We start from the raw sequence: 12,228 nt of genomic DNA on the forward strand, positions 1-12,228 counted from the left end.
CGCTCCCAATTCGGGGCACGGGTTCCATACTCCGCCTACTGCTCAGGAGCCAGGCCCACTTGGATGCTCTCGGCGCTGGCTATAACCGGCCCCGCTAACTGCCGAGAGCCCCAACGGTCAGTGGCCTGCTCTGCTGCCCCGTAGGTGCACTCCGGCTGCTCCACAGCCGGGACGGGACACTTGGGAGCGGCTGGCGCTGCAGGTGGGGAAGACTTCAGGATGGGTGCTGCCTTCGTTGCGGCTGGGCAGACTGCCGGAGCCGACGTCATCACCGTTGCGGCCGGTCGGACTGCCGGAGCCGACGTCATCTCTGTTGCGGCCGGGCGGACTGCCGGAGCCGGATGTGATGTCGTCGGGGTTGCAGCCTGCTGTGACATCTTGCCGCTCTTGGGTCCAGGAACGGAATTTTGCAGAGTCCTGGCGTCCCTGTACTTTACAGTTCTGGTTACATGCCGCAGTTTTCGCCCGCCCCCTGGTTTTTCGGGAGCAGTCTCTAGACACGGCTTGCTAGTTTCGATTTCGGCCTCAGGGTCTTCCTTCCGGCCGTGTTCCCAGGGGGTGGGGCTTCAACTTCGCGCCCTTTCTCGGGGAAAAAGACGCTGGGTTGTTGTTTTTCACGCCTAAAAATGGCAGCAAAAATGGCGTTTTTTAAAAAATTTTCAGTGGAGCATCGCTGACTGTCCAGAACAAGGTGCACTTCCACCAGGTAAGTGGATGGGTAAGTATCCTGTTCGTGACGCCAAATTGTTGCGGGCGGGGGCCAGACCGTAGCTAAGGGGCTGCTTGGGGATGCTCGGATCCGGGGCTTTACTGTGGCTCGAGTGGGAACTGGACCCGGGCTCGAGCAGCGGTCCACCGCCCACAAGTGAAAAAGGGGAAATTTACAAGGGAGATTGTCTATGACGCCACCCCAGTGTGTGGTGAGGTATGGCACCACCGCTGCTGTTGTGGGACACCCGGGGGCGATGGGATGGCAGCTGGATGTTAACCCTTCCGTGGGTAGGGATGGATGGCCTGGGGCCCAGTGTATTGTGAGGGGTTGCAGGGAGCAGTCTTTAGGAGGCAGGAAGTAGAAAACTTACAGTTGGTAGTCGTGGTACTGGATGAGGCTGTACTGATGTGTAGGGTGAGTAAACACAGAGTCCTTTTGTAAACTAAACTGCCAGTGTCTGGGAGCTGTGGGCGATTAGTGTCCGGGTTCCACACACGGTGCAATGAGCAGGGGCCCCTTCGTAGTCTGCTTAACTCCTCTAGTTGGAACAGGGAGTCCACTCCCCTGCACTAGTCCGGGTTCCCGTTCACGATGCCGGCGGGCCACTACCCTGCCCTGGTCCACTTCAGGTCCCCTCCTAATGCCTGACTTGTTCCCGCAGTCCAGGGGCTCCAACCCCTGACCACTCTGCTTCTTTCTCTGCAGACTCCTTCGGCACACAGCTTGCTCATTTTCCTTCTCTCCAGCAGCCCAGGAGACACGCTGCTCACTGCTCTGCCTCTCTCCTACAACTGACTGGACTCCTTCCCTCCTGCTCTCTTCACCTCCTACCCTGGGGTAGGGGGAAGGGTGGCTGCTCATATGCACCATGTCGGGGTGTGTGTGGAATTACCAAGGAGGATGCACTCTTCTGTGACTACCAGGCTAGGCCAGGGAGTCACAGGTGCACAAGTGAAAACAAGAGATCTGATGTTAAATAGTGCTCACTCTTACGAATGGATCACTATCAATCAAAACCAAGCACTGGCTTTCATTTTCCTATATTAGGTGGTAACGGTGCACCAAAGCATAGGCCATGCTAAGGGTGCGCAGAAATGTCCTCATTTTTATATTACATAAATGTCGATATTTCAGTAAATATTAAAGGGAACCTGTCACGCCATTTTTCGAAAAGAAACTGCCCCCAATGTCTTGTAAGTGACGCAATTTACATCACTAACATGGTTTCATCAAACAAACGTTCCCTGCATTTATCTTTTAAGAAAAAACAAAAAACACTTTTTATGGTCAGGCGAATGTATTACAGACCATTTCTTTCAGTCATAGGGTTGGCATATTTCTTTTTTGCAGTCACGGTCCTCTTCAAACTATCCACGCCCCTCGCATTTTGATTGATTGCTGTGATTGGCTCGATCCCACTGCAATCTATTAAATCCCACATTTGCACACTGGCCATTGGGCTGCCTGGGCACTGAATCTGGGTGTACATTCCCAGATTAATTTCATATGTGTGTAAGCTCCGGGCTTTATCATTTCTCCTTGAGAGTGCGCATGCTAAGCGCATCCCTGTGCTTCCGCCGCTCTGCTCACACTGGTGTGTACCAGCCATTCTGTTGCAGCTGCTGCCAGGAGAAAAAAGAAGACAGATGCGCAGAGCGCATGCCCAGGAAGCTGTGGGGCATTGCACAAGCTCAGGATTTAATAGGAGAGTACTGTGACGTCGAACCAGTCATGGCAATCAAAGAATTGGTCTGTGGTGCATTTGTGACGCCCCTCGACTATCAGGTCGTCACAGGGTACTGCACGCTCTTTCTCTTTAATGCAGTATTCAAATCATTCATGGTTCTGGGTCCCCATCTTACAGTGCTGCCTCCAACAGCAAATCAAATCCTAGATACACCCTACACCACACCCACCAGACACACCAGTGGACGGCTTGAGCGGAATAGGGTCGTCCACCTAGGGGTCAGGAAGGGAGGTGAGGAGTGTAGTGACGCAGTAGTGAAGTAGAGTAGTGAAGTGGAGGAGGCTGGGAGTAGTGGCTCCCAGGAGAAGCTGACTAGGTTGCAGGCGGTGATCTGGACCTAGAGGAGTCGGACCACTGGTCGCAGGGGATTGAGGCTAGGTGCCTGGACCTGTCAAAGAGGACAGTCCTGGTGATAGGACCAGCAGCCTGGTCCTATCACCGGTCCGGGACCGATGTACGGCGGGGTACACGGACCCTAGGTCAGGGAGAAGCTTCAGGCAACCCGGCAATTAACCCATGGAGAACAGAGACTTTATGGACTGTTCCCACTAGCTCCAAAATCGGGGCACTAGCGCAACGAGGGGGATAGGGCCTTCCATACAAGCAGCCCACTAAAATCCCAAGCGTGAGCCCTGAGAGCAGTCTCCCACACTTAGCCACAGTGGGGAGCGGGGCCTGGCACGTACTGGGCCACTACGGGGAATTTAAACTTTCTGCCAGGAGGCAGGTTGTGGATCATCAGGCAGCACTGCAGGGGACGGGACCTGGACGAGCTCCTCTTTGAGAGGCAGCGGCACCCAGAGACTTGGTTTACCCGGTTGTCAGCGTCTGCTTATTGGCTGAGTTAGTACCTGAGTGATTTCCCCTTCACGGCACCCAGTAGCATCATCCAGAGTCCCGGGGCCTACCCCTACCCGTGGAGGGCAACGACACCTTGCTGCCCCACTCCATCACCCCGGGTACTCACAACGGCAGTGGCGGTACTCCCAGTTACCGCACACCACGGGTGGCGTCACGAACTATGACTCCCCTGTAAATATCCCCTTTTTTACTTTAGAGTGGCCCCTGAGCCCCCGGGTCCGGAGACACTCGAGCCACGAACGGACACTAGTGTGATGACTATTTTAAAAATTTTGCAAAACGAAAATGAAACCCCTTACATTCGAGGAACAATTGCATTCAAATGACATTAGTATCATCAAATTTGTAAAATATTCAAAAAAGTTCCCCCTCTTTTTCATTTCAAAATTTTCAAAAAAACGATTTTTCGCGTTTTAATTTTTTGAAGATTCTGGAATGATTTAGAATATTCAGGAATAATTTAGAACATCTAGAATAAGAATAATCTAGTGTTTTTTAATTGTTACCCATTAAAAATTTATATTTAATGTTTTCTTTAAAAGTTAGATCTAGCCTTACAAACATGTGCTATAAGAAGAGCTGAAAGAATTGAAAAGCATGTGCTACATTTGGAGTCAGGCAGCCATCTTGGATACTAGAAAGTGAATTTTACTGTGAATAAGTTTTTTAATTTAAAAAGTGTATATGAAGTGAATAAGTGATAAAATTATCGTAATAAATAAATAGTGTAAATGTTTATAAATTTCTAAGTAATATTGGGAAAGAAAATAAGAAAGTAAATGTTGATATGAAAGAGTGCTCCTTTGGAATCAATTCATCCAAGAAAACAAATCCGACTATCAATATTTCAAGCTCAAGCCAGCACTTCGCAATCGCAACCCACACATGATACTGTCTCTGAATCTTTATCCGAGACTCCCAAGCCAACCTCTTTTTCCGCGTCATCTTCTCCTGAACGCACACCGAAATACAAAAGAGCAAGCACTACAACAGCGAGTTTACTGGTACTGAAAAACAACATTTCTACACATAAAGCAAATAAAGTGCTTGCAACCATTGCTGAACAAGGTCATGATGTACCGGTTCCAAATCAGTCGAGTGTCTGGAGATGAATAATCTCAGAAGGACAGAAAATGAAAACCAAAATTTTTGAAAAACTTCAAAGCAAAGATCCCTATTGTCTCCACTTCGATGGTAAAAGAATCCAAGGGGAAAGAGTATCAAGTAGTTCTGCTGAAAAATACCACAACCGAAATCAAACTCGGTATTCTGAAATGTGAGAATGGTTCTGCTACGGCTATTCACAAGGAACTACATCAGCTAATTGATGAATACGACACTTGGGAAAATATTCGCATGATAATCTACGACATGGCAGCAGTAAATACTGGTCGTTTGAATGGGATTGTAACGCTGATACAGGATGATGTCTTGAGAAAGGGCTTTCAGAAGCCACAATACATTGGCTGTCAACACCATGTACTCGACCTCCTACTGAAGCACGTCATGAATTTCCTTATTCCAGAGTCAACGAAGAAACCAGAACCCAATCATTTCTTCATTGACAAATTAACAGAAAACTATGCCTCACTTCAGATTGATTACCACCAAGTTGCAACAGATGATGTCAACACAGGCGAGAATCCTGGATGGCGAGATGATTTCAAGTTTTTATATGAACTAAGTCAGGCATATCGTCATTACAAAACAACATCACGTTGGCCTCGAATCAGTTGGAAGAAACTCCCAAACCTGCACATGGCAAGATGGACCTCGCGAGCTGTATATGCTGTTATAGCATTTTTTCTGATACCAGAGTGGTGCCGTGTCCTCGGTATAGCATGCAACTTCATCTGGTATGAATGGGCAAATGCCTGGTTCCAGTCGCAACACTACAACGAAGCGTCATTCAATGAACTGTTAACCTCACTCACCAAGACAAAGTGCAAGAAGGCAATTAAGTGTTTGAAGGCGCACTGATTGGTCGAGGAGTCATTAATTGACATTCCCAGATCTAACCAAAATGCTGAACGTGCTGTAAAACTGATGAACTACATGCGAAATCGAAAAAAATTGAATTTTTGAATCTAAAATTCATAGGAAAAAATAATTTTTAAACACTTCTTTTGTACATATTGTACTTATAATTAACTGTTTTATACCGTATTTGTTAAAAAACGAATAATAAAAGTTGCTTAGTTATTACTATGATCGTTTCAATAATGCAAAATTGCATGTCCTTTTTTGGGGGGTAAAAATAATTTTTGCCTTATTTCATTTGAATGAAAGGGGGAACGTTTTTTTTTAAAAAAACAAAAAAAAGCAATACTTATTCTTAAATTCCCCATAAAAGTTCCTCGATTGCACATGGTTTCATAAAAAAAAATGTTTTGTCATTACACTAACGGACACTAACCCCAGATCCGAGCAGTTCGATCCGCTGCTGGGGCGGCACACATTCACATGGGCATAAAAAGTGTTTTTTTTTGTTTGTTTTTTCCAAAATAAATATGGGGAACTTGTATTTGATAAAACCATGCAAGTGATGCACATTTTCTCACTAACAAGACATTTGGGGCAGTTTAATATTAAAAAAGGAACCTGAGAGGTTCCCTTTACGCTAAACTCTATAAGACTTGTATTATTTCTGCAATACGTCCCCTATATAAATATTTTTAGTCTAGTTGTCATTTCGGTGTGACAGATTCCCTTTCTGTCAGCTTAAAAATCATCTCACTCAACAAATTAATGTTTTACTCGTGCATCGGGTGATTTGACACTGTTTAGATAAATCAGTTTCCCATATTTGGCTGCAGTGTTACTGCTTCTTTACCCCCATAACGATGGCCTAACGTCTCAAAACGTCGGAATTTCAGAGTACTTGTTCTGTACCGAAGCTTTGAGATGTCATGCCAAAAAAGCATGTTATACCCCCCCACAGCGACGGAAAATCTCAGGGGTTTCAGCTACCAGGGGTAGCTGAGACCCTGGAGATCACAATTTGGGCCATTTTTTCCGTTCCCCACTCACGTGATAATCGGTATATGTGCCGCCCCGTGCCAACAGCCAAGCTGCTCGGATCCGGGTTCTCAGTGGCTCGAGGGTCTCCGGACCTGGGGGTCGTGCGGCCACTCAAATGAAGGGGGGTATTTACAAGGGACTTTATAGAGTTCGTGATGCCACCTGTGGTGTGTGGTAATTAAGAGTACCACCGCTACGGTTGGGAGTACCCGGGGATGAAGGAGTGGGGCCAGGGCCGCTACTAGGAATTTCAGGGCTCCATACTGGCAAAATTATGGGCCCCCCTTGAGGAGACTCCACCCAGGCTCCACCCCTGTTCCGCCTCCACCCCGCAAACTTTCCACAGTCTGCCACTACTCTTGGAAAAACATTTTATTTTTATATATATATATATTTTACTCACCCTCCCCGGCTCCCAAGTCGCGCGGCGTCCTCTCTGAGCCACGATGCATTTCAGCTGGATATGCGCCCTCCAACGCACAACCAGCTGAAGCAAGGCGGGGACCGGGGTCGGCGGGCCCCTCCAACATCCCCGGCGATTGTCCCGCACCTGTCTTCGGCTCACAGAGCGAATACCTGTCTCTGCCGGTTGCCGAGTCCTCGCCATCTCCACGGCTCTGCTTTCCTGCAGCAGTGTGATGACCTCATCATACTGCTGCACGCTAAGCCCTGCTCTGCCACTGCCTCCAGCACAGGAGCGGACACTGAAAGCTGTGCAAGAAATTGTGCCTGGGCCTCCCTTTTTTTTATGGTGACAAAGCTGCAGATTAATATGTATATACATATATATTACATAGTGCCCTCTTTTGTTATGTACAGCACCATTCCTTACATATTGGATTCTCTTGTCATTTTTGTTATTTATAGAGCTCTGTCTTTATGTCATAGTGTCCTCTCTTGTTAGATATAAAATGACCTGACTACTGATGGTACATGGTAAAGCTCCTTTTCTGATGGACTGGTCTTCTGGTCAGATGCTGCTCCATCAGCAGTCATTTTATATCTAACAAGAGAGGATTATAAAATAAAGGGAGGGAGATGTGAATAACACAAATAACGAGAATATGCTATATAGGAGATGGTGCTATACAGAAAAAGAGAGGACACTATATAATAAAGGACAGCACCATACATAACTAGCGAAGATGTTAATAAGGGACAGTGTTATACATGATAAAAGGAGAAACGATGTACTTAAGGACGGCACTTTACATAGTGAGTACACTAAATAATGAGGAGCATCCTGCACCTGTGTGGAGTGTCAGTGTGCTACCTGACTTTTCTTTCTCGGACAGCGCACAGACCCATGGAGTTTGTCCTATTCCTCATAATCATATCAGAACAGCACATGCTCCGAGTCTCGCAGATCTCATTCTCAGAGCTGTAATTTTCACAGATATGTGATTGCATCTCTGAAACGCTAGGGGTCCGCGCGCCATCTGATAAAAAAAAAGTCTGGCAACACACGGAAATGTCACACAAATATGATAATGTGGCCTAACGGATTTAACAAATAACAGCAATACTCCAAGTCATACAGTACAGAATAAATGTTTTCAGAAAGTTACTTACCGCTGACGTCTCATCTGGTAAGTTATTTTCTGTTGTCTCTTCTCCATCTGGTCAGATCTTCATGTCGCCATCTTCCAGCCACTACTCTTCTTGTCACATTGATCACCGCAGCCCTGAAAATAACAAGGTCACATATATTGTATACATACATTTACCCCACACTGTGCCCCTGAATTTAAATATGTACCAGATTATACATTATACAAACACAAAACGAGCCAAACACCATTCAGAATATAAGGTGATAAATAAGCAGCACTGTGCCCCCCATTAGCTATAATCTGTTGCCTAATAAATATAAACTAATCAGTCTCTGTGACACTCCCCCAATTAATTATAAGGCTATGTGCACACATTGCGATTTTGTAGCAGAAAATACGCAGCGTTTTCCAGTTGCAAGCAAAACGCATATTTTATGCAGTGTTCTTCCTGCCAACACATCAGCACTTGCAGCACAATTTTATGCTGCAAATACTGAATGTGTGCACAAAGCTTAGTCCCTGTCATGTGACCTCCCCCCACAATTTATCATACGTCCATAATAGCTTCACAATGAATTGTGGGGGGGACAAGACACAACCAGGGCTATATAATGAATTTTAGTTTGGGTAGGAGGTTATCAGGGCCATATAATAAATTTTGGAGCGGAAGCTATGAGGAACTTAGGATCCTCACCCACCATCCAACTCATTTTAAAGGAAACCTGCTGTCAGGTCCTCTATGCCCTCCAGCAGCATTCTTGTCTTTATGTTAAAATTCCCGGCCTCACCAGCCCTGTGTAATGTTATTCACTAAAATGAATGTTTAAAAAAAGAGAATTTATAAACTGAGCTGTTTCTATGCTAATTAGGTTTATGACTAGTCGCAGGGGCATTGTTTCCTTAGACTAATTGGCCCTCTTTCCAAGCTATCATACCCCTGTGGACATAATAACATGATTTCCACAAGCAGGCGTCATCGTCAGCCGCTGGAAATTTTGTGTATGCGCCGCTGTGTTCTCTCACATTGAGCCTCATCTGAAGTTGGTGTACACGTCCCAGCTTCAGAGAAGCGCACTGTACATGATCGTAGGAACAGCTTCTGCACCTTTGACCATGCACAGTGCGCCTCTCTGTAGCCGTGACATGTGGGTGAGTGAGCACAGTGGTGCATATGCACAAACTTTCCAGGAGCTAGCGGTGATGCCGACTTGTGGAAATCATGTTATTATGCCCACAGCGGTGGGATAGCATGGAAAGATGGCCGACTAGTCTGGGGAAACAACGGCCCCCGGCAACTAGTCACAGGCCTAATTAGCGCAGAAACAGCTGCTATCAAAGCTTGTGAGGCAGGGAATTCTGCTATATATATTATACATATAATATATATATATATACAGTATATGCGATGCAAATTAGCCACGTTGTATAGCGGCAAAAGCAGCACTGCCCGGGGCTTAATAAAACTAAGTAATTGTCCCTGGCTCAGCTGGGCCCCCGGGCCCCCCTCTTCACCGGGCCCAGTACACCAGGCACAGTAGTAATGTCCTGATGGCGGCCCTGAGTGGGGCAGCCAGGTATTGTGACCCTCCACGGGTAGGGGGGATGCCCCGGGACTCGGTGTTTGAAGGGGATTACCGTTGGATGCAAAGGGGTCACTTGCGTACTCACTCAGTCCATTAAGCTGACACCGACAACTGGATAAACCAAAGTTCTGGACACTGCTGCCGCTGAGGGGAGCTTAGTTTGTGTCCCGTCCCCAATGGTGCTGCCTGGTGATCCATGACCTGCCTCCTGGCACTAAGTTTACTTCTCTGGTGTTCCCGGTAGTGTGAAACTTGTTCCGCTCCCCACTATGGCTAAGTGTGGGAGCTTGCTCTCAGGGTTCACGCTTGGGATTTTCTGGACCGTTTTGAGTGAAAATTCCTATCTCCCTCGTTGCGCTAGTACCCCGATTTTGGAGCGGTTGGGAATGGATCTTTAAGGTAAATTATCGGGTTGCCTGAAGCTACTCTCCGACCTAGGGTCCACGTACCCCATCGTGCCTTGGTCCCAGCCCGGTGATGGTGCAAGGCTGCCGGCTGTCCTCCTCGACAGATCCGTGCCCCTTGTCACGATTCCCTGCGACCGGGGGTCCAGCTCCTCTAGGCCCAGACCACCATTTGACACCTAGATTACTTTCCAGGGGCCCCGCTCCGGACCTCCTCTCACTTTCACTTCTCAAACTCGACTCTCTCCTCTTGACACTCCTGACCTCTCCTTTCCAACCCCCAGGTGGGCGACTCTATTCCACTCAAGCCCTCCACTGGTGTGTTTGGTGGGTATGGTGCAGGGTGTATCTAGGATTTGATTAGCTGATGTAGGCAACACCATGTAGTTAGGGACCCTAAACCAAGAAGGAGGTGGATACTGTACGGGAGGGCAGATTGTGCAATACCCTGTGACGATCTGATAGTTCAGGGGTGTCACATATACACCATATACCAATGATCACGTTACAGTAAATGACAGCGCCGGAAAAAAATGATTTATCTCCCACCTGGCATGATCAAACGTGTCAGATGAGATAAATCTCCTCCCCGGTCCCCCCGTCCCCTGGTGGCGTGAAAGTGCCCCCCCCATAATTAAAGATGGCGGCACGCACAGCAGTGCGCCGGCCGCATTCATCCTCCTCCTCTGATTTCTGTCACGTGTCATGACACATGCAACAGAAAACTCCTCCCCAGGCCCTGCCAGGTCACCCCTTATACTCCACCGGTGTTCCCCGGTGAACCCCGTACCTTGTGCAGCATTGATCCCCCGCGATCCCTTCTCCTTCACAATGCACGCTCGTTGCATGCGCAGAGCTGCTGTCAGCCAGCTTCCTGCTTTCAGAAACGCTGAGCTGGCTGCTCGCACACTGCTGCTGTGGACCCGGTGAGAGTGGGTGCAGTATCATTGCATCCACACTCCTCAAATGGAGGGTCTGTACTCCTAGAAAATGGGAGATACGTTCCCTGAGCATACCCCCATATTCTAGAAGGTCCAGATTCGTCATGGGACCTCCAAAATGGATTACAGCAGACCTAATTTTTTTTTCTTTTCAATAAATTGGTGAAAGAGGGAATGTGTTGGGGAGTGTTTTTTCACATAAAATGTTTTTTTTTTGTTGTCTAGTTTTTTGTATTACTGACAATTAGTTATGTCGGGTATCAGATAGACACCGTGACATCACTGACTGCTGGGCTTGATGCCAGGTGACATTACAGCTGGTATCAACCTATCAACCCCATTTATTACCATCCATCTAATGGATGTGCCACTTCTGGGGCGGCTGCGGCCTGCTATTATTAGGCTGGGAAGGGTCCAATAACTATGGCTCTTCCCACCCTGAGAATACCAGAACCGCCGCTGTCAGCTTCACCTTGGCTGGTGATCTAATTTGGGGGGGACCCCACGTTTTTTTTTTTAACTTTATTTATAAATAATTAAAAAAAATAACAGCCTGGGGAGCCCTTCAAATTGGATTACCAGCCAAGGTGAAGCTGTCAGCTATGGTCTGCAGGCTGCAGCTGTCTGCTTTACGCTAGCTGGCTATCAAAAATAAGGGGGACCCCATGTCATTTATTTTAATTATTCATTAATTTATTTTTTGACTAAATTCAAGACAAGGCTAGGCCACATAAAAGTCACTAAAAGGCGCTAGCTTAGAATATGCTGGGGGTGGGACTTTTTTATATATATATATATATATATATATATATATATATATATATATATATATATATATATATATGTTTTATATAATGTTTTGACCATCCAATCATCCATTGTAGCATTTTAGGTTGTGTGCCCACAATCAGGGTTTGCAGCGTTTTGGGTGCAGTGTTTTCCCTGCGTCCATAACGCTGCATTGTGCAGAAGAAGCGCACTGGAAGGATTTTTAGAAATCCCGTGCTCACTGCGCTTCTTTTCTCTGTAGCATAAACTGACCTATGACGTGGCTTCCCGAGTCTCAGCATGTCAATTTATGCTGCGGAGATGAGAGTGCTCTCTGTAGGTAGAATAGAACTAAAGTCCACAGCAGCCTCAACCCAAATCGTGGGCACAGGCAGCTGCGTTCTGCTGTGGACAACACTCACATCTCTGCAGGAGGGCTGACACTGTGTACTAGACGCTGTGTCACTGAATCATGGCCACATAGCCTAAAAGTGAAAAATTTGTTGCTACAGCAACATTTTTGTGAAGTACCTGTGGATTCAAAATGCTCACTATACCCCTGAATAAAATCCTTGAGGGGTTCAGTGTCCAAAATGGGGTCACTTGTGGGGGTTTTCTGCTGTATAAGTACCCAGGGG

The sequence above is a fragment of the Anomaloglossus baeobatrachus genome, chromosome 2, assembly GCF_048569485.1.
Source record: "Anomaloglossus baeobatrachus isolate aAnoBae1 chromosome 2, aAnoBae1.hap1, whole genome shotgun sequence".
Classification (NCBI taxonomy): Eukaryota; Metazoa; Chordata; class Amphibia; order Anura; family Aromobatidae; genus Anomaloglossus; species Anomaloglossus baeobatrachus.